Source organism: Salmo salar, chromosome ssa11, assembly GCF_905237065.1.
Source record: "Salmo salar chromosome ssa11, Ssal_v3.1, whole genome shotgun sequence".
NCBI lineage: Eukaryota > Metazoa > Chordata > Actinopteri > Salmoniformes > Salmonidae > Salmo > Salmo salar.
Window position 1 is genome coordinate 62,004,244 of NC_059452.1, and position 26,622 is coordinate 62,030,865.

The window sequence follows — 26,622 nt, forward strand, 5'->3', positions numbered from 1 at the left end:
GTGGGGGACCGGCAGCTGTTGGCTGTCGTCAAGGCCTTGAAGGGCATGGAGACATTGGCTTGAGGGGGCTAAACACCCTTTTCTCATCTGGCCTGACCACCGCATCCTGGAGTACATCCGGGCGGCGAGGAGACTGAACCCTCGCCATGCAAGGTGGGCCATGTTTTTTACCTGTTTTGTGTTTACCCTTTCCTACCGACCAGGCTCTCAGAACATTAAGGCAGACACATTGTCCCGGGTGTGTGACACAGAGGAGCGGCCCATGGATTCCACTCCCATACTCCCGGCCTCCTGGCTGGTGGCACCAGTAGTGTGGGAGCTGGACGCGGACATTGAGCAGGCGTTGCATACAGAGCCCGCTCCCCTTCAGTGTCCGGCTGGGCGTCTGTACATTCCATCTGCTGTCCGCGACCGGCTGATCTATTGGGCTCATACGTCACCCTCCTCTGGTCATCCTGGTATCGGTCGAACGGTGCGCTGTCTTAGTGGGAGGTACTGGTGGCCCACTTTAGCTAAGGACGTGAGGGTTTATGTTTCCTCCTGCTCGGTGTGCGCCCAGTGACTGATCTTCCTCCTTCACAGGGTAACACCACGATCCTGGTCGTTGTGGATCGTTTTTCTAAGTCCTGTTGTCTCCTCCCGTTGCCTGGTCTCCCTACGGCCCTACAGACTGCGGAGGCTCTATTTACACATGTCTTCCGGCACTACGGGACGCCTGAGGATATAGTCTCTGATCGGGGTCCCCAGTTCACGTCGAGGGTCTGGAAGGCGTTCATGGAACGTCTGGGGGTCTCGGTCAGCCTTACCTCAGGTTTTCACCCTGAGTAACGGGCAGGTGGAGAGAGTTAACCCCTGTGCGGCCTCCGTCCTGTATGCGGGACAGACATCCAGCGAAAAATCATATCGCCATTAGCATAACAAAATGTCATAATTATTATTATTATTATTATTTTTTTATTATATCGTTTTATAGATACACCTCTCCTGAATCGAACCACGTTGTCCGATTTCAAAAAGGCTTTACAGCAAAAGCAAAACATTAGATTATGTTAGAGGAGTATATCATAAAAGTAGCCACATAGCCATTTTCCGACCAACCACATGCATCACAAATAACCAAAAAACAGCTAAATGCAGCACTAACCTTTGACAATCTTCATCAGATGACACACCTAGGACATCATGATACACAATACATGCATTCTTTTGTTCGAAAAAGTTCATCCATTATGTTCCATTAGCTTGTTCTTGTTAGCGCGTCTGAAGGCTGATCCAAATCCTCCGTCGGCCACGGGACAGCCATTTCGACAAAAAGCATTTTTTTCCCATTTAGGTTCGTTCAAACATGTCAAACGTTGTATAACATAAATCTTCAGGGCCTGTTTCAACAAGAGAGCCAATAAGATTCGAGGGGGACGATTGCATTGTGTTTCAAAACGTTTCGAAAGGGGAGGGTAACCAGGGGCGCCGGCGTCATAATGGTGATGGCCCTCTCCGTGTGACCACGTTCCACAGCGTCTCATTCATTCAATTTTAACAGTAGAAGGCTCAAACCAATTTGTGAAGACTGGGGACATCTATAGGAAGTGCTTAATGAACCATAGCTCACGTTGTGAATATTAGGCAACACGATGAAGTTGAGTTCGCAATTCAGAATTCCACTTCCTGTTTCCATCTGTCTCGGGGTTTTGACTGCCATATGAGTTCTGTTATACTCACAGACACCATTCAAACAGGTTTAGAACCTTTAGGGTGTTTTCTATCCACAAGTATTAATTATATGCATATCCTAGCTTCTGAGGTTGAGTAGGAGGCCGTTTAAAATAGGCACACATTTTTTTCAAAAATCGCTTTAGCGCCCCCTATCCTAGGGGAACGCCAAGAGGTTAATCAGGATATGGGTAGGTTTCTGAGATCATATTGCCAGGACCGGCCTGGGGAGTGGGCAGCGTTCGTGCCCTGGGCAGAGATGGACCAGAACTCACTCCGCCACTCCTCCGCTAACCTTTCTCCCAACCAGTGTGTATTGGGGTATCAGCCGGTTCTGGCTCCTTGGCATCAGAGTCAGACCGAGGCTCCTGCGGTGGACGAGTGGTTCCGGCGCGCTGAGGAAACATGGGAGGCCGCCCATGTCCACATTCAGCGCGCCGTACTGCTCAGAAAGTGGGCGCAGACCGTCACCGCAGTGAGGCCCCTGGCTCTCGACCCGAAACCTGCCCCTCCGCCTGCCCTGTCGGAAGCTGGGTCCGCGGTTTGTGGGGCCATCTAAAGTCCTGAGGAGAGTGAATGAGGTATGTTACAGGTTACAGCTTCCCCCCGATTACCGCATTAACCCCTCGTTCCATGTGTCTCTCCTCAGGCCGGTGGTGGCTGGCCCGCTCCAGGAGTCTGAGGTACGGGAGGTTCCTCCGCCCCCTCTTTACATTGAGGGGGCCCCGGCGTACTCTGTTCGTTCCATACTGGATTTGAGACGTCGGGCGAGGGGCCTTCAGTACCTCGTGGACTGGGAGGGGTATGGTCCGGAGGAGAGATGCTGGGTTCCGGTGAAGGATGTGTTGGATCCTTCTATGCTGCGAGATTTCCACCGTCTCCATCCGGATCGCCCTGCGCCTCGCCCTCCGGGTCGTCCCCGAGGTCGGTGCCGCCGCGCGTCGGAGGGGTGGGTACTGTCACGACTTCCGCCGAAGTTGGTCCCTCTCCTTGTTCGGGCGGTGTTCGGCGGTCGACGTCACCGACCTTCTAGCCATTACTAATCCATTTTTCATTTTCCCTTGGTTTTGTCTTGTCTTCCTTCACACCTGGTTCCAATCCCATCAATTACGTTGTGTATTTAACCCTCTGTTTCCCCTCATGTCCTTGTCGGAGATTGTTTTATTGTATGTGATTGTGCTAGTATGTGTTCGTGTGTGACAGGTTTTGTAGTTTGGTCAGCACTTATTAAACGACTCCGTTTATACCAAGTTCGTTCTCCTGCACCTGACTTCCCTGCCACCAACATGCACCCATTACAATACTAAGCCAAACCAGCGGGTTTCGGAATTTTAACGAACTCATCTGTTGTTGTGGATTGTAGTCTGCCATTTTCGAACTTTGGAAAATTGTTGTGGCTAAAGTAGATGAGCTTGGCACTTGTCTCGCACCACAGCAAAAATGTATTTGATTGGTCGAATAAACTAGGTAGTCTAATCTATCCAATGTGTTTTGGCAAATACACTTGTTCCCTGATTGGCTGAGCAGGGTTGGCACATCTATAACACCGAAAAATAATTGTATGTGTGTAGACAAGTAGTTGAGTGCAAAGAGAAACAGCTCTGCGCGTATACTCAAATATGTTTTGTGCACACACAGAGTTGGCAATTCTCCTGTCCGAATGTGTCTAATTTTTCATTTGTGCATGCATTGAAACGTTTTGTGTTTGAAGGTGAACACCTACAGACATGCAACAATTGTTTTCCTCTCACGATTTAGAGGATACAAGTTTGCAAAGTAATTTGTACATCGTATAAGTTACAAAATACTGCCAAAGTACTGCCAAAAGTCTGAGCGTGCGACATTGACATGTGCAGGTGTACAGATGCAATTATCAGAGGTGGGACCAAGTCACTATTATTCGAGTCAGAAGCAAGTCTCAAGTCACAAGGTTCGAGACTCAAGTCGAGGCACGAGTTGAATTACCCATAATCTATAGTTATATCCAAATAGCGGAGTCAAGTCCCAAGTCGTGCATTCTAAGAGCAAGTCAAGTTGAGTCGAGTGTTTTCATGTCAAGTCACAAGTCGAGACCTTGGTTCTACCTGACATTTTTTTTATGAGTTAGTCACATACAATAGATTTTAAGATGGTTCTTCATATGTCTGTGAAGTTAATTTTAAGTAAAAAAAATCTGCATCAACCCATTTGAATTTGTTGCAATAAGGTTCTACCTGCAATCCAAATCCAGCCTGAACAAATACAGACGGATCAATCAGACCTACGTCTTTGCCATCTCCCTCTAAGTATGGTCTAGTCTAGTCTTTTCTAACATCTGTGGCATTGGCTCACAGGCAAACAGGCAATGGAATAAAACATATATTGCTAGAACCTATTTCTTGAATTTTAAATATCAGACCTTTGAAAACTCTAATTTTGATCGTCATAATATCTCTTATGGTAGTAACTTTACAAGCACTAATTATGGTTAATTTAGACTGAGATTAGTATCTAGTTATGGTAAGGGGTGAAATAAGTATGGCCAGTTATAATTGTAATGGTTTAGCAGATTATAAAAAAAGAAGATCAGTCTTTTCGTGGCTAAAAGAAAATGAATATAACATATACTGTTTACAGGAAACTCACTCTACATCCTTAGATGAAGTTGCGTGGAAACAGGAATGGGGTGGTGAAAGGATTTTCTGTCATGGACAAAGAACTCAAAAGGTGTGATGATATTAACGCAAATTTAGATCTGAATGTGCAAATAGTCAGGAATTATTCGCAAGGAAGGTGGATCGTTTTGAACGGACGAAAAATTGATTTTGCTAATTAATCTATATTGTCCAAATCAGGATGATCCATACTTCTTCGAAAATATTTATACCAATTTATTGAACTTACAGGCAACAAATGATCAAATCGTATGGTGGGAGACAATAACACTGTGTTAACTACCTCAATGGACTGTAAAGGAAATCACTCTACAAACTATCATCACTGTGCCCTTAAGGAAATCACAAATATTATGGACACATTAGAAATAGTGGATATTTGGAGACTAAAAAACCCCGACCTAGCGAGATATACATGGAGGAGACTTAATCAAGCTAGTCATCTTGACTACTTTCTGGTTTCTTTCTCTGTTACATCAAAGGTTAAAAAAGTTTTAATAGTAGACAGAAGGAAATCGGATCATCATCTAATTGGCCTTCACATAACTCTTATAGAATTTCCACGTGGACGGGGATATTGGAATGTAATCAAAGTTTGCTGGAGGACAACTTATTTTTATCTAAGACATCCCACCCTAGTCAACAGCCAGTGGAATCCCGTGGCGCGATATTCAAATACCTTAGAAATGCTATTACTTCAATTTCTCAAACATATGACTATTTTACACCATTTTAAAGACAAGACTCTCGTTAATCTAACCACACTGTCCGATTTCAAAAAGGCTTTACAACGAAAGCAAAACATTAGATTATGTCAGCAGAGTACCCAGCCAGAAATAATCAGACACCCATTTTTCAAGCTAGCATATAATGTCACAAAAACCAAAACCACAGCTAAATGCAGCACTAACCATTGATGATCTTCATCAGATGACACTCCTAGGACATTATGTTATACAATACATGCATGTTTTGTTCAATCAAGTTCATATTTATATCAAAAACCAGCTTTTTACATTAGCATGTGACTAGCATGTGACGAGCATTCCCACCGAACACTTCCGGTGAATTTACTAAATTACTCACGATAAACGTTCACAAAAAACATAACAATTATTTTAAGAATTATAGATACAGAACTCCTTTATGCAATTGCGGTGTCAGATTTTAAAATAGCTTTTCGGTGAAAGCACATTTTGCAATATTCTGAGTAGATAGCCCGGCCATCACAGGCTAGCTATTTTGACACCCACCAAGTTTGGTACTCACCAAACTCAGATTTACTATAAGAAAAATTGGATTACCTTTGCTGTTCTTCGTCAGAATGCACTCCCAGGACTTCTACTTCAACAACAAATGTTGGTTTGGTTCCAAATAATCTATAGTTATATCGTGACAAAAAATGTCAAAATATTCCTTTACCGTACTTCGAAGCATGTAAAACGCTGTTTAAAATAAATTTTTATGCAATTTTTCTCGTAAAATAGCAATAATATTCCGACCGGGAGAAGTTGTTTTCGTTCAAAGACTCAAAGAAGAAAATGGACTCTTCACCTGCATTGTTCTCAGATCGACCACTTACCAAATGCACTACTGTTTTTCAGCCAGTAACTGCAGAGTCATCATTCAACGTTCTGTCGCCTTCTGAGAGCCTATGGGAGCCTTAGAAAGTGTCACGTTACAGAGCGTTATCACACAGTCATCCAGAACAGCTGGTGCTCTCGTGCATGCTTCAGTGTTGCTTGCCTCGAAGCGAGCATTAAAGGCATTTAGCTCATCTGGTAGAATCGCGTCACTGGACAGCTCACGTCTGGGTTTCCATTTGTAGTCCGTAATAGTTTTAAAGCCCTGCCACATCCGCGAGCATCAGAGCTGGTGTAGTGGGATTCAATCTTAATTCTTAATCTTTAAACGGGGTATGGTAGTAGGTGCCGGGCGCACCAGTTTGTGTGTCAAGAACTGGAATGCTACTGGGTTTTTCATGCTCAACAAGAATGGTCCACCACCCAAAGGACATCCAGCCAACTTGACCCAACTGTGGGACGCATTGGAGTCAACATGGGACAACATTCCTATGGAATGCTTTCGACACCTTGTAAAGGTGAGGGACGTTTTTAGATCGTTCAACATGCATCAGAGGGCGAGAAAGCGGACTTTGATATTGCAATGTGGAGATATAACAAAACCTTTTTTTCCCAAACTGAATGTTATTCACGAACGTGCCTGTTTTTTCAAAAGAGAGCAGCGGCATGGTAAAAGGCAGAGACATTTATCAGAGCACTTTACACGCTCTCAGAGCATTGTGACTTTGGTGTGATTAGAGATGAGCATATTTGAGACCTAATTGTAGTTGGCATACTGGATAAAGGACTGTCTCGCAAACTGCAGTTATGGCAGATCTCACATTGGCAATTACTATACTACTATACAGCCAGCAGGGAGAAGCTGTGTGTCTGTGCAGGAGATTGCACAGGGGTATAACAAGAATGCAAAATGGCACACAAAATGCAATGCGAACAGAGATTCAAGGGACACGGAGCGTGCAGAAGGAAAATGCAGCCGGTGTGGGAAAATGCAACATAAAAAGCAGGAAAGACTTCCAGCTTTCAAGTCGATATGCAACCAGTGTCAGAAAACAGGACATTGGGAAAGAATGTCACTCAAAATCAGTTAGTGTTACAGAAAATGATGACCAGATGTCATTTCTTGGGATCCGTTAGCTGATAGGAGTGATGACCAATGGACAGTGCAATTTCTCATCGGTGCAATACCTGTGAAATAAAAGGTTTTATACTGGAGCAGATGCTAGTGAAAATACAACTGAAAGAGAACACACAGCCATATGCATTGCACATAGCACACAGGGTCCCAATGCCACTGATGCAGATGGTGAAAGAGGAGCTGTGCATGATGGAGGAGAATGACATTGTGGAGAAGGTGTCACAGCCAACAGATTGGTGTGCACCCATGGTGCCTGTCCTAGAAGAAAAATGTTAGTGTGTATTCGTGTGGGTTTGAAAAATCTTAATGAAGCGTGAAAAGGGAATGGTTCATCATACCCACCTCTGAAGAGATAATCGCAAAGCTGAGTGGAGCCAAAGTATTCTCATTGGATGTGGCAAGTGTGTTCTGGCAAATACCCCTACAGAGCGACAGCAGAAAGTTGGCAGCATTCATTACACCTTTTGCAGGTACTGTTTCCGCTGCCTGTCATTTAGAATCTCGAGCGCAGAGATTGCAAGGTCTAGAGGGAGTTAACATTTTTATTTTTGATATTTTGGTACTGTATATGCAAATACCATGGAGAAGCACAACGAGCGACTAAAGAGGGTCCTGCAGAAGATCGAGTCAATCGGACTAAAGTTGAACAGAGAAAAGTGTGCCCTCAGGCAAACATATTTACACTTCCTGGAACACCTCAACCCAACAGGAGTCAGGTCTGATCAAGAGAAAGTGGAGGCCATCAGGCAGCTTTACCAACCAGATAACATGCAGGAGCTGAAGAGAGTTCTTGGGATGGTTAACTACCTAGGGAATTATATCCCCAACCTTTCCACCACTGCATGATCTCCTGAAGTCAAAGATGGCGTGGACATGGGATCACGCACAGCAGGCAGCGTTCCAGCGCCTCAAAGAGCTTCTGACGATTTCCCCAGTCCTGACGTTCTATGACAGCAACAGAACCACCGCAGTCTCAGCTGACCTAAGCAGCTATGGGCTTGGCGTTGTACTACTACAGCTCCATGGAGAGGAGTGGAAACCAGCGGCATACTGCTCCAGGCGGCTCACAGATTCAGAAACCAGATACGCAAAGATAGAAAAGGAGTGTCTGGCAAGTGTTTGGGCCTTTGAGAAGTTTGAGAAATACCTGTACGGCCTGGATGACTTCAAAGTGGTGAGCGATCACAAGCCCTTGGTCCCACAAATGAACAGCAAATACTTGGATAATGTTCCTTTACTGTGCCAGAGACTACTCATACGGCTTATGAGGTTCAAACGCAGAGCGGAGTATGCACCAGGCAAAACCTTGGTCGTGGAGTGTTACATTGCAGCTGTCATCAACAACATACCTGCTACAAAGACAAAAATGGAGAGCATCTTTGTTGCCACCGCAGCAGACGATAAACTACAGACGGTGAACAAGTACATCAGGTCAGGCTGGCCTGAACATGCGAGTAAAACCCCAGTCAGTTTTTCCCAGTGAAAATAAACTGTCAGAACACAATGGCATAGTCACAAGGCGGAACCACATACTAGTACCACAGACACTGAGGGCAGACATTCTTGATAGAATACACAATGGACATCAAGGTCTGACTAAATGCAGAGAGGGGGCCAACGCCTCAGTATAGGGGATCTCATCAGAGATAAAGAAAAAGGTCCTGTCATGACAGTTTTAAAAAGGCACCGCTAAAGAAGACACTAATCTCAATGCCGCTCCCCGACAGGCCATGGATAAAAATTGCACCTCCAAGCAGTGCCTACCCCAACAAAATGCACTACGCCTGCCTCTCCTGAAAGAAGAGAAAGCAGTCTACTGCCAGACAATGCTCAACAAGAGACTGTTTCACCTACTTCAAGTGACACCAAGCTGCCATCAAGGACTGTTACTTACCAGGTCTGGTTGTCAGACTGTACCTGTAAAGAACAACTATAAATACAAAGAGACATTGAAAAAACATTGACAAGCTTCATTGTTCTTTCAAAACGTTTACACTAACATTGTTTCTGAGTATCGCTATTGTGAATTACGGTTGTTTTCATGATGGTTACATTAAGTTGTAGATGTAGATGGTGCTACCCTACAGAGTGCTGTGACTATATGTAGTATAGTTTTATCTAAAATTATGACTTTTTTAATGTTTCACTATAAAAGATTTAAAATTCACTGAAGATGGTCCTCCCCTTCCTCCTCTGAGGAGCCTCCACTGGTTCCTACAATAATGTTCTCTTAATGTTGTAATAAGGTTATGACCTAATATTGAACTTATGAACATTTTAGAACTGTTCTGGCAATGTTGTGGTTGTAGAACAAAACTGTGGCCTTCCTACCTTCCATTTGATGTACAATGTCATAAGCATGTCACGTCAATATTCTATGAAGCAATTTTGTGAACCAAGAAGGCTAGCTAAATTAAATCCACAATCTGCAATATTTCCTGCTGTTCAATGATCATTTCAATTAGTAATATATGCACATTGATTCTTGAAGAATATAACTTATGAATGAATGCCTTATGAACATAGTACAACTGTCTTATCCTATCATAACCCAGGATCTACAGTACATTTACATTAAGTAGTTTGTAAGGATGGTAAATTAATACTGCACAAAAAGTGGATGGTTTCCATGTTATTTGATCAAGAAAAATATTTAATTTCATGTGGATGATTTGTGTCTCTGCCCATGACTTTGCACCTTTTGATATGAATGTTTGAGGACAGGGTTTTGTTATTTCTGGATTCCATTAGAATGACAATTACAGAGCAAAGGACAGGGCAACAACTCTTACAATTCCAACTATTGAATCCTACAAGATACTGTTCTTAATTATACAACTACCAGAGATGCTGAAAACATGTTTTTGCCCCCGGTACAGACATCTATATAGGTCTGCTAGTCAAGGCCTAGTGCACTACTTTTGTGAGTTTTTTATTTTTTTACCCTCAGCACCCCTACTTCCCACGGCTATGACCAGGGAGGAGTTATTTTGAGAACAAAATGTCATGAAGTAGCCCAAGGTCTACTATAGGGCTATACTTTTAGAGCATAGACAATAACAACCTACCATTCTTTAAGGCTACCACTAGATGACAATGTTGTGCTTTATGCAGTCTGTATGCTCTGCATTGCCTTAGTGTAGTCTGTCAGAGCTGAATCTACTGTTAGTGCATTCAATGTAAAATTTGGAACTCACAACTTGTCACAATTAGTAAAACTGTCTTGTCCCACTGAAAAAGAAGAAGAAGAACTGAACCATTTATTGTGGACATCTAAAACTCACGTTAGTCTACTAATGAAAATGTAGACTTAAATTCAGACTGTAACACAACAAAATGTGGAAAAGTCAAGGGGTGTTATTACTTTCTGAAGGCGCAGTACACACACTTCTGTGTCAAGTAGGTTTTAAGAATATTTTCACTGATTTGAGAGAGAGACCGACTTTTTTAGAGTATTTCCAAAGTGTGTCGATTTGCATGCATTTGGTAAGTCAAACTTCCCACAAAAAGGTAGAAAAGTCTACAAACAAGTTAAGAAGTACGTTTTTTGGTTATCTGGCATGCTGCAATCATTTTAAATGTTCAACCTTTTTACAAAAAAAATGTGCCCACAGAATAATCATTAGATGGCATACATAGGCCTACACCATCAGAAGTTTCCCATGGTTCATTGAGTTTATATTAATCTTTCTTGTTCTGGTTAATGACAAATTAAAGTGGTGTTCTGCACCTAGGCAGCTGTAGGGCTATTGTGAAAAAGTCTCCGGTGAGGGAAAAACATTCCAAAATGCTTTATATCCACTTTCAGAAATGTTGGTAAATTAGCTTCTATTGTTTAAATAAATTATTAACGAGATAGTGAAAAAACACAATCTAATCATGGAATGGGGTTGTTTAATGACAAACATACTGAACACTACCAGTCAAAAGTTTTACAACACCTACTCATTCAAGAGTTTTTCTTTATTTTTACTATTTTCTACATTGTAGAATAATAGTGAAGACATCAGAACAATGAAATAACACACGGAATCATGTAGTAAACAAAAAAGTGTTAAACAAATATTTTATAATTGAGATTCCTCAAATAGCCATCCTTTGCCTTGAAGACAGCTTTGCACCCTGTTGGCATTCTCTCAACCAGCTTCACCTGGAATGCTTTTACAACAGTCTTGAAGGAGTTCCCACATATGCTGTGCACTTGTTGGCTGCTTTTCCTTCACTCTGAGGTCTGACTCATCCCAAACCCTATCAATTTGGTTGAGGTCGGAGGATTGTGGAGGCTGGTTGAGAGAATGCCAAGAGTGTGCAACGCTGTCATCAATGCAAAGGGTGGCTACTATTTGTTTAACACTTTTTTGGTTACTACATGATTCTCTACGTGTTATTTCATAGTGTTGATGTCTTCACTATTATTCTACAATGTAGAAAATAGTCAAAATAAAGAAAAACCCTTGAATGAGTAGGTGTGTCCAAACTTTTGACTGGTACTGTAAGTATTCACAGCCCTTTGCTATGACGCTCAACATTTTGCTCAGGTGCTTTCAATTTCCTTTGATCATCCTTGAGATTTCACTAAAACTTGATTGGAGTCAACCTGTGGCTAATTAAATTATTTGGACTTGATTTAGACATGGGGCCATCCATTATTATCCGATGGTGGCGGATGAATGGGCCTCAGGATCTCATTACGGAATCTCTGTGCATTCAAATTGCTGTCGATAAAATGCAATTGTGTTCGTTGTCCGTAGCATATGCCTGCCCATACCATAACCCCACCACCACCACTGCGGCACTCTGTCCACAGTGTTGACATTAGCAAACCACTCGCACACATGACGGCGTACACGCTGTCTGCCATCTGCCCGGTACAATTGAAACCGTGATTCATCCGTGAAGAGCACACTTCTCACAACGTGCCAGTGGCCATCGAAGGTGAGCGTTTTCCCACTGAAGTAGATTATGTGCTGAACTGCAGTCAGGTCAAGACCCTGGTGAGGATGACAAGCACGCAGATGAGCTATCCTGAGGCAGTTTCTGACAGTTTTTGCAGATTTCTTTCGGTTGTACAAACCCACAGTTTCATCAGCTATCCGGGTTGCGGGTCTCAGACAATCCCGCAGGTGAAGAATCCGGATGTGGAGGTCCTGGGCTGTCGTGGTTACACGTGGTCTGCGGTTTTCAGGCCGGTTGGAAATACTGCCAAATTCTCTAAAACGACGTTGGAGTCGGCATATGGTAGAAAAATGAACATTCTGGCAACAGCTCTGGTGGACATTCCTGCACTTAGCATGCCAATTGCACATTCCCTCAAATCTGTGGCATTGTGTTGTGTGACAAAACTGTTAGAATGGCCTTTTATTGTCCCCAGCACAAGGTGCATCTGTGTAATGGTCATGCTGTTTAACCTGTTTGGGATAGGGGGCAGTATTTTCACGTCCGGATAAAAAATGTACCCAATTTAATCTGGTTACTATTCCTGCCCAGAAACTAGAATATGCATATAATTAGTAGATTTGGATAGCAAACACTCTAAAGTTTCTAAAACTGTTTGAATGGTGTCTGTGAGTATAACAGAACTCATATGGCAGCTAAAACCTGAGAAGATTCTATTCAGGAAGTGCCCTGTCTGACAATTTGTTCTACTTCTAGGGCATCTCTATCAATAATTCAGCATCTCTGCTGTAACGTGACATTTTCAAAGGCTTTCATTGGCTCTCAGAAGGCACCAGAGAGTGGAATGAGAGCTCTCCATTCTCTGGGCGAAAAAAAGCAGGGATTTTTGAGAGAGGTCCTTCTGGGAACAATGACACTGGCGCACATGTGCACTATTTTTTTCTTTCAGTGTTTGGACGAATACAACGTCGCGCGGTTGGAATATTATTGCTATTTTACGAGAAAAATGGCATAAAAATGTATTTTGAACAGCGTTTGACATGCTTCGAAGTACGGTAATGGAATATTTTGAAATTTTTGTCACGAAATGCGCCGGCGCGTCACCCTTCGGATATTGACTTGAACGCACGAACAAAACGGAGCTATTTGGATATAACTATGGATTATTTCGAACCAAAACAACATTTGTTGTTGAAGTAGAAGTCCTGGGAGTGCATTCTGACAAAGAACAACAAAGGTAATCCAATTCTTCTTATAGTAAATCTGAGTTTGGTGAGGGCCAAACTTGGTGGGTGTCAAATTAGCTAGCCGTGATGGCCGGGCTATCTACTCAGAATATTGCAAAATGTGCTTTCACCGAAAAGCTATTTTAAAATCTGACACCGGGATTGCATAAAGGAGTTCTGTATCTATAATTCTTCAAATAATTGTTATGTATTTTGTGAACGTTAATCGTGAGTAATTTAGTAAATTCACCGGAAGTTTGCGGTGGGTATGCTAGTTCTGAACAAAACATGCTAATGTAAAACGCAGGTTTTTGATATAAATATGAACTTGATTGAACAAAACATGCATGTATTGTATAACATAATGTCCTAGGAGTGTCATCTGATGAAGATCATCAAAGGTTTGTGCTGCATTTAGCTGTGGTTTTGGTTTTTGTGACATATATGTATGCTTTGAAAATGGCTGTGTGATTATTTTTGGGAGGGTACTCTCCTGACATAATCTAATGTTTTGCTTTCGTTGTAAAGCCTTTTTGAAATCGGACAATGTGGTTAGATAAAGGAGAGTCTTATCTTTCAAATGGTGTAAAATAGTCATGTTTGAGAAATTGAAATTATAGCATTTTTAAGGTTTTTCATATTTCGCGCCAGGCGCTACCATTGGATATTGGTGAGGCGTTCCGCTAGCGGAACGTCTGTCCATAAGAGGTTTTAATCAGCTTCTTGATATGCCACACCTGTCAGATAGATGGATTATCTTGGCAAAGGAGAAATGCTCACTAACAGGGATGTATTTGAGAGAAATAAGCTTTTTGTGCACATGGAAAACAATATATATATATATTTAACCAGGCAAGTCAGTTACGAACACATTGTTATTTACAATGACAGCCTAGGAACAGTGGGTTAACTACCTTGATCAGGGGCAGAATGACAGATTTTTTCCTTGTCAGGTCGGGGATTTGATCTAGCCATCTTTCGATTACTGGCTCAGTGCTCTAACCACTAGGCTACCTGCCGCCCCAAACATTTCTGTGAGCTTTTATTTCAGCTCATGAAACATGAGACCAACACTTTTTTTATTTAATTTTTATTTAACCTTAATTTAACTAGGCATGGGAACAACACTTTACATTGCGATTATATTTTTGTTCAGTATATAAATTCAGTATATACATTTTTTTCTCTCCCCTACCCCAGTCCCATTATCATTTATATTGGTAATGCAACAGATTTTTGTTTTTGTTTTATTGCAACATCACACATTTTTACGTCTTCTATGGGGGTGCTGCCGTTTTGCCATTTCACCACAGAGGCTGTGCCACACCCCCAGCACCCATACATCCGGTGTGTATGTGTGTGAGTGAGTGAGTGAGTGATAGAGAGTGTGTGTGTGTATATGTGTGTGCTCTCAGATGTGTGTACTCAACAGGAGTTTCGTTCCAAAACGCTATTGCCACCAATTTTTCAGTTGTATTTTCATCATAAATTATTGCTCATGGGTACCTTCGTGTGTGTAAAATATTACCGTTCTCAGATCTTTTATTAACCTGTTGGGGGTAGGGGGCAGTATTTAAACGGCCGGATAAAAAACGTACCCGATTTAATCTGGTTATTACTACTGCCCAGAAACTAGAATATGCATATAATAATTGGCTTTGGATAGAAAACACCCTAACGTTTCTAAAACTGTTTGAATGGTGTCTGTGAGTATAACATAACTCATATGGCAGGCAAAAACCTGAGAAGATTCCTCAGGAAGTGTCCTCTCTGACCATTCCTTGAGCTTCTTGTCTCTGTTTATTGAAGACTGAGGATCATTGCTGTAACGTGACACTTCCTACGGCTCCCATAGGCTCTCAGAGCCCGGAAAATGCTGAATGATATCGAGACAGCCCCAGGCTGAAACACATTATCGCTTTTGGCAAGTGGCCGATCAGAGGACAACGGGCTTAGGCGCGTGCACGAGTCGACCCCATGCTTTATTTTCTTTCGTCTTTTTACATAAACGCAGATTCCCGGTCGGAATATTATCGCTTTTTTACGAGAAAAATGGCATAAAAATTGATTTTAAACAGCGGTTGACATGCTTCGAAGTACGGTAATGGAATATTTAGACATTTTTTGTCACGAAATGCGTCGTGCTCGTCACCCTTCTTTACCATTCGGATAGTGTCTTGAACGCACGAACAAAACGCCGCTATTTGGATATAACTATGGATTATTTTGAACCAAACCAACATTTGTTATTGAAGTAGAAGTCCTGGGAGTGCATTCTGACGAAGAACACCAAAGGTAATAACATTTTTCTTATAGTAAATTGGACTTTGGTGAGTGCTAAACTTGCTGGGTGTCTAAATAGCTAGCCCTGTGATGCCGGGCTATCTACTGAGAATATTGCAAAATGTGCTTTCACCGAAAAGCTATTTTAAAATCGGACATATCGAGTGCATAGAGGAGTTCTGTATCTATAATTCTTAAAATAATTGTTATGCGTTTTGTGAACGTTTATCGTGAGTAATTTAGTAAATTTTTAGTAAATTCACCGGAAGTTTGCGGGGGGTATGCTAGTTCTGAATGTCACATGCTAATGTAAAAAGCTGGTTTTTGATATAAATATGAACTTGATTGAACAAAACATGCATGTATTGTATAACATGTCCTAGGGTTGTCATCTGATGAAGATCATCAAAGGTTAGTGCTGCATTTAGCTGTCTTCTGGGTTTATGTGACATTATATGCTTGCTTGAAAAATGGGTGTCTGATTATTTCTGGCTGGGTACTCTGCTGACATAATCTAATGTTTTGCTTTCGTTGTAAAGCCTTTTTGAAATCGGACAGTGTGGTTAGATTAACGAGAGTCTTGTCTTTAAAATGGTGTAAAATAGTCATATGTTTGAGAAATTGAAGTAATAGCATTTCTAAGGTATTTGAATAACGCGCCACAGGATTCCACTGGCTGTTACGTAGGTGGGACGATTTCGTCCCGCCGACCCTAGAGAGGTTAATAGATTTTGTATTAAATGGGATTGTCACGTCCTGGAGCAGAAGGAGAGCTACTTGGAGTCATGGACATGGGAGGAAATCCTAGATGGAATTGGACCTTGGAGGCAGGCTGGGGAGTACCGGCGACCGAAGGAAGAATTGGAGGCAGCAAAGGCAGAACGACGGAGGTATGAGGCATTATATCCTCCATTTCAGGAGGAGAGGAGGCAGCCCCAAAAGCCAGGGGTGAGCCCTAAGTCAACTCCCCGTGCTTATTATGGGGAGCGTTTGGAGTGGAGAGCACCGTGCTATGCGGAAGTGCGCACGGTCTCGCCCATCCGCAAGCACAGTCCAGTGCGGTCGATACCAGCCCCCGCAAGAGCCGTGCTAGAGTAGGCATCCAACCAGGAAGGAGTATGCCTGCTTAGCACATCTGGCCACCAGTGCGTCTCCTAGGCCCAGGCTACCCTGCGTCTGCTCTACGCACGGCAGCCATCATTCCTCAGCACAGCCCAGTTCACCCTGTGCCAGCACTCCGCCCGTGCTGGGCTACAGTAACAACTCAGCCAGGACGGGTTGTGCAGGCCATGCGCTCCAGATCTTCAGTGTGTCTTCAAGACCCAGTGTATGCTGTTCCTGCTCCTCGCACTAGCCCTGTGGTGCGTGTTACTGTTCTGGCCCCTCCAAAGCCAGCCCCACGCATCAGGCCTCCAGTGCGCCTGCCCAGTCCAGTACGTCCTGTTCCTGCTCCTCGCACTAGCCCTGAGGTACGTGTCAATAGTCTGGTGCCTCCAAAGCTAGCCCCACGCATCAGGCCTCTAGTGCGCCTGCCCAGTCCAGTACGTCCTGTTCCTGCTCCTCGCACTAGCCCTGAGGTACATGTCAATAGTCTGGCGCCTCCAAAGCCAGCCCCACGCATCCGGCCTTCAGTGCGCAGTCCCTGTCCAGAGCTTCCGGCGACAGTTCCCCGTCCAGAGCTTCCGGCGACAGTTCCCCGTCCAGAGCTTCCGGCGACAGTTCCCCGTCCAGTGCTTCCGGCGAAGGTCCTACAGTCTGGAACCGGCAGAGACGGCCCAAAGTCCGGAGCCTGCAGAGACGGCCCACAGTCCGGAGCCTGCAGAGACGGCCCACAGTCCGGAGCCTGCAGAGACGGCCCACAGTCCGGAGCCTGCAGAGACGGCCCACAGTCCGGAGCCTGCAGAGACGGCCCACAGCCCGGAGCCTGCAGAGACGACCCACAGTCCGGAGCCTGCAGCGACGCTCCTCAGCCCGAGGTCTCCAGCGACGCATCTCAGCCCAGAGCCTTCAGCAGTGGTCTACAGCCCTGAGCCTTCAGCGGGGGTGGGCAGGTTAGAATGGGGACTAAGGCCGGAGCCAGAGCCACCTCCGTAGTTGGAGGATTGGGGGGGGTGTAGCACGGGAGCTGTCATTGACGGTGGCCACTCTCCCTTCCCTCCCTTTAAGTTGGGGTTATTTTTTGTTTTTTGTTTTCAGGTGCATTCGGGGTCTGCACCTTTGGGGCGGGGGGGTTACTGTCACGTCCTGACCAGTAAAAGGGGTTATTTGTTATTGTAGTTTGGTCAGGGCATGGCAGGGGGTGTTTGTTTTGTGTGGTTTGGTTTATGTTCTACATTTTCTATTTCCTTGTGTTTATGTAGTTTTTCTATTTCTATGTTGGGGTTTTGGTAGGACCTCCAATTAGAGGCAGCTGGTTGTCATTGTCTCTAATTGGAGGCCATATTTAGTTGGGGTTTGTTTCACTTGTGTTTTGTGGGTGGTTTTTTCCAGTATAGTCTGTGCACCTTATTGGACTGTTTTCATCGTTTGTTTTGTTTAAGTGTTTTTCCTTTAATAACTAAGAAGATGAGCACTTTACCCGCTGCATTTTGGTCCACTCCTTATGACGCCCGTGACAGGGATTTGATGCAAAACACTATATATCCATTGTTTAGCTGGAATGGAATGTTCATATTCCTTATATTTGACTGTGATATGTCTCACCTAACTTTCTTTTAAGATGTATGCACTAAGTAAGTAGCTCTGAAAAAGAACATCTGCTAAATGACTAATGTCAAGTATAATATATTTTACATACAGATCTCATATTACTGTATTGATTCATTATTTATATTATTATTTTTATATTAATATTAATGTCACAAATGTATCATTTGTAGAATTCTGTATTAAATATGCAGTTATTTATTATATTTGACTGTGTAAAACCTAGCAGTACTACTTATTCCTCTTAGAGTGAGGCGGATATACAGCGTTTTGCAGCAAAACATGATTATTTGTCTCTCTGAACGACCCCATTCCATGATTAAATGGTGAAAAACACAACAATCTCTTTTATAATTTATTTAAACAATAAAATCAAATTGACAGACATTTCACAAAATGTATGTATAGCGTTTTGGAATGAAACTCTTCAACTATGCCTGCCCAGCCAGTAGAAATGTATTGCTGTGTGTGTGTGCTGTAAGAGCATGCGTGTGTGTGGAGGGGGAGTGTGTGCACTCCTCATATGACAAAAGAGGACGAGTATGGGGTCACCCACATAATTAAAAAAATAGTACTGGCCCAATGCTCTTAACCACTAGGCTAAGTGCCGCTATCCCTTGATCATGTGGTGTACTTACATTAGGATTTTATAGTATACTGTACATACTATACTACACACTGTAGTATCCTTCAATCATGTAGTTTACTTTATAATTGTGTAGTATACTGGAGAATACTATGCACTGTAGTATCCCTCGACCATGTAATGCTTACTATAGACTGTTGTAGTATACAGGAGAATTCTATGCTACACACTGTACTATCCCTCGATTGTGTAGTGCTTACTATAATATTTAGTAGTATACTGTAGAATACTATAGTACATACTGTAGTATCACCCTCGACCCTTTAGTGCTTACTATATAATTTTGTGGTATACTGTGGAATACAAAACATTAAAAACACTTTCCTAATATTGATCCCTTATTGATGTCACTTGTTAAATCCACTTCAGTCAGTGTAGATAAAGGGGAGGAGACAGGTTAAAGAAGGATTTTTAAGCCTTGAGACAATTTAGACATGGATTGTGTATGTGTGCCATTTAGAGGTTGAATGGGCAAGAAAAAATATTTCAGTGCCTTTGAATGGGTATGTAGTAGGTGCCAGGCGCACCAGTTTCAGTGTGTCAAGAACTGCAAGGCTGATGGGTTTTTCATGCTCAACAGTTTTCCATGTGTATAAATAATAACATCCACCCAACTTGACAACTGTGGGAAGCATTGGAGTCAACATGGCCAGCATCCCTGTCGAACGCTTTTGACACCTTGTAGAGTCCATGCCCCGACAAATTGAGGTTGTTCTGAGGGCAAAAGGGGGTGCAACTCAATATTAGGAAAGTGTTCCTAATGTTTTGTGCGCTCAGTCTATCAAGAACAAGCAACATTTATTAAAGCTTAGAGGATTAGCTTTGCTGGTTTGACAAATAAATAACACACATTAGGAAGACTACTCTAAAATGACTTCTTAGATCTCTTACTTCCACTCGATAGATTTATTATGCTACTCAGATTGACGCACCGGTGCATCAAACGACTCTACGTTAAACAGTAATAACCTAGTAGATGTGCTACTTTAGTTAACCCTAGTCAGCAAGTGTTGCTACAATATACTACAGACATGTCCACAAAAACACTACAGTAAATACTACAGTATACCACAGGAGTTGAGGATATTTGATGTGTGTGTTTGTGTTCTGCCTTTGATAGTGTGTGTGCGTGTGTGTGTGTTTGTGTGTGTGCACTTTGTTTCTGCCTGTGTGTGTGTGTGAGTCTTCCGGTGCGTGTCTGGGCAGGTCTGCAGTGCCTTGCGCTTGTTTGATCTGCAGCATTACCATGGGATTACATCATGTTTGAGTGGAGGGGGGGCACCTGGCCTTGGTGCTGTGGTATGGGAATAACAGTAAAGGAATGTGAGACTGGAGAGGAGAGAGGGGGATTTGTAGTAGTTCGCTTGGTGGAAGGGAAAGATATGAATGGAACAATGTCTGTGTGTGTGTGCTTGAGGGGTAAGTGAGTGACTTTAGTTTAGTTTATTAGGATCCTCATTAGCTACTGCACATCCAGAAACTACTCTTTGTGGGGTCCACATAAAACATACAAATAGATGACAAAGTACAGAACAGTAATAGACAAGAACAACATAAGATATTAAATGAAATTCAAAATGAAAATGTTATGAAGTTATACACTGACTATACAAAACGTTACGAACACCTTCCTAATATTGAGTTGCACCCCCCCTCTTGTCCTCAGAACAGCCTCAATTCGTCAGGGTATGGACTCTACGAGGGGTTGATAGCCCATGTTGACTTCAGTGCTTCCCACAGTTGTGTCACGTTGGCTGGATGTCCTTTGGGTGGTGGACAATTTTTGATATATGTGAAAAACCCAGCAGCGTTGCCATTCTTTACATAAACCGATGCACCTGGCACCCACTACCATACCCCTTTCAAAGGCACTTCAATATTTTGTCCTGCCCATTCACCCTCTGAATGGCACACATAAACAATCCATGTTTCAATTGTCTCAAGGCATAACCTGTCTCCTCCGCTTCATATACAGTCCACTGATTGACATCAGTAAGGGATCATAGCTTTCACCTGGATTCACCTTTTCAGTCTATGTCATGGAAAGTGCAGGTGTTCTTATTGTTTTGTACACTCAGTTGGATTGACACCAAGGGTGCGTTCGTAAATTCAGAATAACTGAAGAATTTACGAACTCTCAAAACCAGTTGATTATGGCTGATGCCAGTAAACGTCGGCAAAAAAGCGTCATTAAATTGTTGCAGCAGAGATACAGTCACCAATGCTCTGGATAACATGGAAACAACCAAACCAGCTCTGTTAGGGTGAGTAAAATGGTCAGAGTGAGGTGTTCTCTCATTGTGTCTGGTAGTAACAAGCATGCTAGCCAAAGTTAGCCAGTTAGCTTGGATACTTGACTGCCATTGTGAGGTCAGAACGCTCCAAAAAACCCTACTACTTGGCCAGAGCGTCCAGTGTGTGCTCTGAACGCTCCGAGAGTGAAACACTCTGAATTTACTGAAGGACAATCTGCCCATCATTACGCACATCTGTCATCACTTTGTTGATTGTCCCATCTATTTCTGTCTGTGCCTCAGTTTGTTCCCTCTGTCAGCATTATTGTCATTGTGTTTACCCCTGTCCAGACGCTGTCCTTGTTTGGTTCTTGTCTGTTGTTTATTAATTGTTCACTCCCTGTACTTGCTTTTCATCTCCCAGCCTCTGTCCTTACAATTTGGGGAATTTGTCCCATTGTTCTCTGCAGATCCTCTCAAGCTTTGTCGGGTTGGACGGGGAGCATCGCTGCACAGCTATTTTCAGGTCTCTCTAGAGATGTTCGATTGGGTTCAAGTCTGGGCTCTGGGTGAGCCACTCAAGGTCATTCAGAGACTTGTCCCGAAGCCACTCCTGCGTTGTCTTGGCTGTGTGCTTAGGGTCATTGTCCTGTTGCAAGGTGAACAGTACTTTGCTCCGTTTATCTTTCCCTTGATCCTGACTAGTCTCCCAGTCCCTGCCATGGAAAAACATTGCCACAGCATGATGCTGCCACCGTCATGCTTCACCGTAGAGATGGTGCCAGGTTTTCTTCCAGACGTGACGCTTGGCATTCAAGACAAAGAATTCAATCTTGGTTTCATCAGACCAGAGAATCTTGTTTCTCATGGTCTGAAAGTCCTTTAGGTGCCTTTTGGCAAACTCCAAGCAGGCTGTCATGTGCCTTTTATTGAGGAGTTGCTTCCGTCTGGCCACTCTACCATACATTTCTGATTGGTGAAGTGCTGCAGTGATGGTTGTCCTTCTGGAAGGTTCTCCCATCTCCACAGTGGAACTCTGGAGCTCTGTCAGAGTGGTCATCGGGTTCTTGGTCACCTCCCTGACCAAGGCCCTTCTCCCCTGATACTGGCTGGGCAGCCAACTCTAGGAAGAGTCTTAGCGGTTCCAAATTTATTTCATTTAAAAATGATGGAGACCACTGTGTTTGTGTGTGTGTTTGTCTGCATGTGCAAATGTGTGTGCTTGCAAACGCATGTGCGTGTGTTCATGTGTATATACAACTTTATGTGTCCAACTGTCACATAAGAAATGTGCCTTCTGCTCTGCTCTTAAGACTTTTAAATGAGTTGCATTGGATTTCATTTAGTGCTATTTCTAACGGTTCGGTTATAAATGTTACATCTAGAGGAAACATTTCCTTTCTATGTGAGGAAGTCAATCTGCATTGTTCTACCCTACTGAACCCAGCCTTAGTTGTGTGTATGTGTATGTGTAAGACCGGTGTCTAGTCCAGTTTGTGTTTGTCTGTGTGTTTACAGGATTAAATAAGACAGACAGCATTACACCATCTCCAACCCCACCCTCAAACCAGCGTGCTTGTCTAACGCATTTCTCTCTCACATACACTTCTTCTCTGTCTCTTGCTCTCTGTCCCTCTCTCTCTGTCTGTCTCTCTTGTGTTGTCCTTACACTCTCACTCTGTGTCTCTATAAATATATACCACTCTCACTCTAAAGTTCAGTAGGCATATAGTTCACACTTACTTGAATTGAAATTGATCAATGTTTATAGAATTGATAATGTATTTTGTCTATACATATTTAGTTTGTCATTTGTTTAGCTCTGTGTTATTGCCAGGAGGACAACCTAAAGTTAGTTTAGGTCAGATTTACAGTAAGGGTCTACTGAATTACAGATGACATTTTAGTCATTTAGCAGTTGTTCTTAACCAGAGTGACTTACAGTTGGTGCATTCATCTTAAGATAACTAGGTGAGACAACCACATATCACAGTCATAGTAAGTATATTTTTACTCAATAAAGAAGTTGTGCACGTTTTTTTTTAAATTTAAAATACTCTTTATTAAGGAGGTAGGGTTTCAGATGTTTTCGTAAGATGTGCTGTCCTAGCTACAGGGGGAAGTTGGTTCCACCATTGGGGTGCCAGGACAGCGAAGAGCTTGGACTGTGCTGAGCGGGAGCTGACCTCCCGTAGGTGTGGGAGGGCCAAGAGACCAGAGGTGGCAGAATGGAGTGCTCTGGTTGGGTTGTAGGGTTTGAGTATAGCCTGAAGGTAGGGAGGGGCAGTTCCTCTTGCTGCTCTGTAGGCAGGCACCCAGGTCTTGTAGTTTTGTGTTTCAGATTCAAGTTTTAATTTAATGTCACATGCACAAGTACAGTGAAATATCTTTCAAACTGAGAACCCAACAATGCAATAATCAATAACAATGCATTACTTCAAAACAATTCATGAGAAATAAGAATAGGAAATATGAAATATATAATGACGTAAGTATGTAAGTAAGCATACTATACAGTGGAAATATTTAAAAAGTCAGTTCTAATACCATATTTACATGTGAAGGGATACTGGAGTGATGGAGGTAGATATGTATAGGGGTAAGGGGACTAGGCAACAGGATATAATATAAACAGAGTAGCAGCAGCTTGTATGTGTGTGGGTGTGTACTGTAGAGTCAGTATAAATGCACTCGCTATGTCCGATTTTAAAATAGCTTTTCGGTGAAAGCACATTTTGCAATATTCTAAGTATATAGCCCGGCATCACAGGGCTAGCTATTTAGACACCCAGCAAGTTTAGCCCTGACCAAAGTCAGATTTACTATAAGAGAAATGTTATTACCTTTGCTGTTCTTCGTCAGAATGCACTCCCAGGACTTCTACTTCAATGACAAATGTTGGTTTGGGCCCAAATAATGCATAGTTATATCCAAATAGCGGCGTTTTGTTCGTGCGTTCAAGACACTATCCGAAAGGGTAAATAAGGGTTACACGCCCGATGCGTTTCGTGACCAAAAAATTCTAAATATTCCATTACCGTACTTCGAAGCATGTCAACCGCTGTTTAAAATCAATTTTTATGCCATTTTTCTCATAAAAAAGCGATAATATTCAGACCGGGAAAGCGTGTTTACGTTCAAAGAGAGAGAAAATAAAAACATGGGATCCCCTCGTGCACGAGCCTCAGTCTGATGGTCCTCTGATCGGCCACTCACCCAAGGCGCTAAAGTTTTTCAGCCAGCGGCTGGAATTACATCATTCAGCTTTTTCCCGGGTTCTGAGAGCCTATGGGAGCCGTAGGAAGTGTCACGTTACAGCAAAGATCCTAAATGTTCAATAAACAGAGCCAAGAAGCCCAAGGAATGGTCACAGAGGGTACTTCCTGTACAGAATCTTCTCAGGTTTTTGCCTGCCATATGAGTTCTGTTATACTCACAGACACCATTCAAACAGTTTTAGAAACTTTAGGGTGTTTTCTATCCAAAGCCAATAATTATATGCATATTCTAGTTTCTGGGCAGTAGTAATAACCAGATTAAATCGGGTACGTTTTTTATCCAGCCGTGTAAATACTGCACCCTAGCCCTAACAGGTTAACTTCAATGGGCTACGTGGGATGCTACACAGCCAGTGAAATATCAGGCCGGCAAATTCAAAAACAACAAAATGTCATAATTCAACATTCTCAAACATACAACTATTTTACACCATTATAAACATACACTTCTCCTTGATGTAACCACATTGTCCGATTTCAAAAAGGCTTTACAGCAAAAGCAAAACATTAGATTATGTTAGGAGAGTACATAGACAAAAATAATCACACAGCCATTTTCCAAGCAAGGACATGTGTCAATAAAACCCAAAACACAGCTAAATGAAGCACTAACCTTTGACGATCTCCATCAGATGACACTCCTAGGACATTATGTTACACAATACATGTATGTTTTGTTCGATAAAGTTCATATTTATATCCAAAGACAGCATTTTACATTGGCGCGTGATGTTCAGAAAATGTATTCCCACCAAAACGTCCGGTGAATGTGCACATCAATTTACAAAAATACTCATCATAAACGTTGACAAAATATATAACAATTATTTTAAGAATTATAGATAGACTATCCCTGGATGCAACCGCTGTGTCAGATTTTGAAATAGCTTTACGGAGAAAGCACATTTTTCAATATTCTGAGTACATAGCTCAGCCATCACGGTGAGCTATACAGACACCCACCAAGTTCGGGGCAACCTAAACTCAGAATTAGTATTAGAAATATTCTCTTACCTTTGCTGATCTTCGTCAGAATGCACTCCCAGGACTGCTACTTCCACAAGAAATGTTGTTTTTGTTCCAAATAATCCATAGTTATGTCCAAATACCTCTGTTTTGTTCGTGCGTTCAGGTCACTATCCAAAGGGTAACGCGCGAGCACATATCGAGACATAAAAATACAAAATGTTCCATTACCGTACTTAGAAGCATGTCAAACGCTGTTTAAAATCAATTTTTATGGTATTTTTCTCGTAAAATAGCGATAATATTCCAACCGGACAATAGTGTATTCATTCAAAGAGGAAAAGAAAAAACAGCCTGGTCACGTGAATGCGCATATCCAATCTCTTTGTCACCAGGCAGACCACTGACAAACTGAGCTCCTATACTCTGCCCAGAGACAGGAGACACCTCAATCCACTTTCTGAAGGCTTTAGAGAGCCAATGGAAGCCTTAGAAAGTGCTATGTAACCCCACAGATACTGTAGTTTCGAAAGGGACTAGAAAGAAAACTACAAATTCTCAGACAGGCCACTTCCTGCTTGGAATCTTATCAGGTTTTTGCCTGCCATATGAGTTCTGTTATACTCACAGACACCATTCAAACAGTTTTAGAAACTTCAGCGTGTTTTCTATCCATTATCTACTAATAATATGCATATTCTCGTTTCTGGGCAAGAGTAGTAACCAGTTTAAATCGGGTAAGTTTTTTATCCGGCCGTGAAAATACTGCCCTCTAGCCCAGAAAGGTTAACATGAACCGGATTAAACAAAACAAACAAACCTAGCACAAGCCAGCCTGTGGAAGAACAATTCCACACACAGACATGGGGGAAACAGAGGGTAATATACATTTAGTCTGATGAGGGAATGTGAACCAGGTGTGCGGGAAAACAAGACAAAACAAGTGGAAAAAAAAGGTGGAGCGGTGATGGCTAGAACACCGGTGACGTCGACCGCCGAATGCCGAGCGAACAAGGAGAGGGACCGACTTCAGCAGAAGTCGTGACATACATGGTCTACGAAGACAGCACTGTACAGTCGGCCTATGTCAGAAAACACATCAAAATACAATTTTGGAGATCTGAAAAATTATGATTTTTTTTGTATGTGTAATTCCCCTTTAATTGTTCACCTAGAGAGAGAGGACTGTTTGTCTAGCGATGTTTCTGTACGCTACTGCAATGGCAGAGTTTGCAAAACAAAACCCCACCCGATTGATACAAGTAATAATCATGATAGCCTATCATTCTGCCAGGTAGACAT